Here is a 5,708-nt window from a genome sequence, read left to right on the forward strand (position 1 = left end):
CTAAAGCCCTCCACCAACTAATTCCATTTTCTCAGAAAAGAGCCAAACTATTATGATTTATTTCGGCCTAAATAGTAACAAACTTTTTCAATGTCAATCCTTTAATATGTGAGATAGTGCCAATACTAATTGCTAAAAACACTCCTATTATAATTATATGATATCATTGCAGCAGATGTTTTATTATGATTGCCCATAACAAAGCATGCCACTATGGATATTGCTTCATTGCCTAGCTTTCTGTGCATGCCATTTTTGGCTTAGGAAAAGCTAATTTTACTGTACCTAAATTAGGGCTTTTGCTCCTCAAAGTACAACTAATAAAAGAAAAACGAGTGACGTTATTTCTTTGCTATACTTAAGCTAATCCATAAACTTATAGTCTATATAACCTCTATATACTTAACATAGGGCATGTACTACAATTGATAGATTGATTTTTGGTTGCCTTTCTCATTTATTAAATGGCTACATATACAAGTATTAAAAATATTGCATAATATTTACACAATAGTCAATAATCTATTATTCTACAAGATAATAATATGATTCTACTAGATAATAATAAAGAATAAGTGTAATATTTTACTCTATTACACCCCCACAGTCGAATCAGAAGGTTGATGGATGCTGAGGCTGAAACAAAAATCATCAATAAGTATCTTAGGAAGTCCCTTAGTGAAAATATTAGCAATTTGATACGGGAGGGAACATAAAAGACACAAACTTCACCACGTCTTACTTTTTCAGAGATGAAGTGAGTATCCATTTCAATGTGATTAGTACGCTGATGATTTACAAGATTGCCAAATAGATAACTTGCGCTCACATTACCACAATAACCAAGATTTGTAGTTGTGACTGGACATGTGAGTTCAAAAGTAGATTGCGAATCCAACAAATCTCAAAAACTACATCAGCAATACCACGATATTCAGCTTCAGCACATGATTTTGATAATATGGGTTGTTGCTTAAAGGACCAAGGGATGAGATTGTCACCCAAAAAGACACAATAGCCAGAAGTCGATCGACATATGTCAAAACAACCATCCTAATCAGCATCCGGGTTGGAAAAGTTAGAGGAAATTAGGTACATGTACAGTTGGAGACTAAGATTAAGATTCCTCTGACATATCGAAAAATATGATAAAGGGCAGCCATATGTTCAATTTGAGGATCATGCATGAAGTGTAACACCACGAAATTTTGAGAAGCTTTATGATTCAGATTATCATAAAATGGTATCTCTTAACAAACAAAAGTTATTTTTAACTAAAAATGTTTTTTGAAAATGGGTATATATATATATATATATATATATATATATATATATATATATATATATATATATATATATATATATATATATATATATATATATATAAATCATATAAATAATTATGGATAATAACTAAAATTGTGTAATCAATTTAATTATAAAATAAAAACTTTCACTTCATAATCTTCGTTAATACTACAAATTAAGTATAATAATACCTATATTAATTTTGATTAAAAAAAAAGACCTTTCAAATATCTTTAAAATATATAAAAGGGTGTTGGTGAACTGCTTTGGAGGAAATCAAACAAAACTCACGGAGAAAAAACATCATCTTCTTCCTATCCCAAATATTATTTTATGCTTATTGATAAAATAACTTAAAACTTTAGTTATTCTTCATCTACGAATTTGGTGACAAACAAGTGTAAATTAAGGGTGAAGAAATAATATTTTTTGGAAGTCTTTGAAGGGTTAATATTATTTTTCGGAGGCTATTATCTAAATTGTTTACATCTTCTTTAATAGGAATTTATACAAAAGATAACTAGTTTATCCTCTTCTTTCTTTATTCACTTATAATGTTATTTTTTAATCATGCAGAATATTTAGGCACGAAGCAAAAAAAAATACTAGTTATAATCATTTTAGGGATCAATGTATTTCTTGTTAAATTCGTTTTATGTTATTTATTTATTTATTTATTTTTATATAGTATGCGAATTAAATAAACTATGTAATTTGAACTTTTAATTGATTATGCATCTACTTGTTGATTTGTACTGTAGGGGTGGTTAAATATAAATTTCTTCTTATATTAGTTGAATAAATCATTGATTAGCCAATTTGATAAATTAAGCAACACTACAAGAAAAGTTATTTTTAGCAACAGAAAAAGTCATTGCTAAAAACCTGATTTCGTTGCTAAAAATGTTTTTTGCAACGAACTACATTGTTGCGGGTACAGCCGTAGCGAAAGCTTTTAGCAACGACTATGGTGGTTGCAAAAGTTATCTGTTTTTTGTAACGAGATCTATTGTTGCAAAAAAAATGTCGTTGCAATTCCTTTAAACGTTTTTAGCAACAAAAAAGCTCGTTGCCAAATTTCCTGCATTTTTAGCTACAACTATTTTCGTTGTTAAATTTCTGTTTTTCACAACAATTCAAGTTGTTGCAATACATGATAGTCAATCTTTTGCAACGACTTTACTGTAGGGAAAACAATGAAGTAAAATTTGTTATTAATGTTTTTAGCAACAACTATTACCGTTGCAAAAAACATACACATTTTTCGCAACGACTATTTATCTTTTGAAACAACCTACAATAAACTAGACAATTAAAATAATAAATAATTTAAAACCAACTAAACTAATATCACCGATTATCATTATATATTAATTCGTATCCCAAAATATCACACGTCCCAAATATTATCGTGTGTCAAAAATATACGTAATTCATATACATGTAACGGATCGGATAACCAATTTTCCAACATAATTTTCCAACCATACACAAGTTTTTATGCAAAAATTTACAAGTGATAGGCACTTTGAAAAAGTCCAAAAATATGCAAGTGCACATATAGCTACTTCATAACCCAAAACATCGCGCATCCAAAATGCTTGTAGCTATCACCAACTTCGTCATTGAGTACAAAAAATTTCCAACGAAGATATGTTTCCCTACACCAAATAATTTTGTTAGTAATTAAGAATCAAATGAGCCCCAATATTGAGTACTTCATAGGGAAAGCATTTAGCATGATATTCACAATCAAACCATCCCTACACTTTTTGTTGAGACATAATAAGCAAAGCATTTAGCATGATATTCACTAACAAAAGCATTACGTGTATAGGGAATGTGAGAAATGATACCAGTTTCCAGCAAGCAAGTGATATCCCTGAATGAATACGACTAATTAGTACCACAGAATAATTATACTGTTCTTGAAACAGCGCTGATAATAAGCCCAAAACTATAACTGGAAGCTGACAATAAGCCCAAAACTATAATCACAAGACAAATTGAAAATCAATACCAATTTTTAATAGCCCAAAACTATAATTGTAAAGTACTTGGCCAGTTCATTATAATTTGTCTACATTACTTGATGCAGTGGCGGACCCAGGAATTTCAAATTGGGGGGTCAAAATCCGAACGTCAGGTCGTTCGGATAATCTGATCGTCGTCCGAATAATTTTTTTTAAAGAAAAATAGAAAACATAATAGAAACACTGTTACTTTTGTAAAATTGTAGTTAAGAATTCAATAACTTTGGTATGAATCTCAATTAGTATCACAACGACCTGATCAACTGACAACTCTAAGATAACTCTTAATCTGAGCCAACACAATATTAGTTCACAAATTTTATTCTCACAAAATACTATTGATACAAACAACACAAATGCCCGCATGGACTATGCTAAGGGAACCATAAAGGAATACAGTTCAGAGTTGACGAAAAATGTAGTTCAATCTTGTTCCAGGCAATCAACACAAAACAGAAACTTCTCAAGTTTTTAAAAGCTTAACATTATGCAAGGCTCATTAAATCATTTGAACATCTAATAAATGTTTTATTACAAAAACTGCTCACAATCAAAATGGTCAATTGAAAACAACTTCTTTGTTATTACAAGGGTACGGTCGCATACATAGACTCTCCCAAACCCTCAGCAGAAGCCATTTTGCATTGATAAAATGACATGTAGTATCAAAACAATTCCATTTGAAAGCAATCTAATCTATGACAATTAGGGTAAAATGAAGCAAAATTGAATAGCAAATTCAGGAATGGGAAAGTCAACTCAAGGAGTACCAAAATTTTCACAAAGATGCACAACCATGGAGGAAGATAATCCTAATCTTCACAAAGACAAAAACTTCCACTTGACATAAAGATGGCTATGGCAAGCTACATCCATTTGGCAGCAAGCATTTCAAAAAGAAGGCAGAAGAAATATCAATTGGAGGCTAAGACTAACAACAAACAAAAGAAACAAGCTAGTGTTACCTTTGGATGATTCTGGTCTAACCCTTGCAGTCCTATATTTCTGAAATTAAAGCAACTCATTTTCCTGAGTTACATATACCAATGTCACATAACTATGAAAGGAAATAACACAAAAACTCATACCTGTAGGTGGCTTTTCACATGGTAAATAGTTAAACCTTCTACATTCATGAGCTTGAGAACACCTTTCAGACTAGCTCCTAAAATACACAAAATGACAAGTCAAATCTGATGTTGAAAAACAGAAGGGCTATCTCAGCCCCCAAATCCAGATCAAACCCTAGAAAAAAACAAGAATTACCAGTAACAACAGTGAAAAGGAGACCCAAAATGACACCATGAGCTGAAGATTAAAATATCAAAAAAATAACTCAATTCAAGCAAGATCCCATCCACAAATTTTCAACTGATGAACCACACAAGGAAAGAGGAAAGAGGAGAGAGTAATCAACCATCAATTGAAAAGAGCAAGTAATCAACAAATTAACAATCAAACAAGTAATGGAAAAAGCATGGAACTCACTGTACACTGTATTCTCTCTTCTTCCCTTTTCCTATTTCTTTCTTTCTGTTTGGTGTGTCTTCTTGAACAGACACCAACAGCCAGAAGCAGCAGCTAAGCTGTTGCACAGCACCACAAAACAATCGAACGTTCAATTTTCATGATCATAAACCCCGAATAGCAGGCTTATACTACTACAAGTGCACAACAGGTAAATATGTGAGAGCAGCAAACCATGAAGAACATAAGATCTCTTTCTAAATGACTCACGAAAAAATTTATAATTCTTAAGAGTAAGAAATAACAGATATAACACATGTTGACAGAACATGAGAAACTAGACCATAGAAGACATTAGACATAAGTGTAACCAAAATGAAAACCTGTAGTACGTACATACTAAACTAAACTGAAGATTCATAGAAGAATACCTGCAATATCAGAAGATGATCAAATGCAGGCTAGGAAATGTTCAATATTGCATCTTGAAGTCTTCCTTGGTCATACCGCCCATGGATCATGATCGTATACATCGCTGATAAGGTCCCAAACCGTCTCTCAACATTTCAGCCCAAGTTGACTGAACCATTTGCTCACAATTCCAATTCATATACAATTTCAATAAAAGATAATACAATTTTTCTTTAATCTTTATCATCTAGAACTTCAATTTTGAAGTAACTCCATCAATTTTTCTTAGCATTACTTTGAAAGAATCTCACATTTCAAAACGCAAGTAATTAGAAAACGCAAGTAATTTCCAATACCAAAAAACACACAAACATAAACCCCCAAAAAACGCAAGTAATTAAGCCCTCAACATCTAATTGTAAATCCCCAGTGGCAAAGAAAAAGGTTAATCTATGTCATGAAATACAACCCAACATTTCAAAATCATGA

The sequence above is a fragment of the Amaranthus tricolor genome, chromosome 6 (assembly GCF_026212465.1).
Source record: "Amaranthus tricolor cultivar Red isolate AtriRed21 chromosome 6, ASM2621246v1, whole genome shotgun sequence".
Lineage (NCBI taxonomy): Eukaryota > Viridiplantae > Streptophyta > Magnoliopsida > Caryophyllales > Amaranthaceae > Amaranthus > Amaranthus tricolor.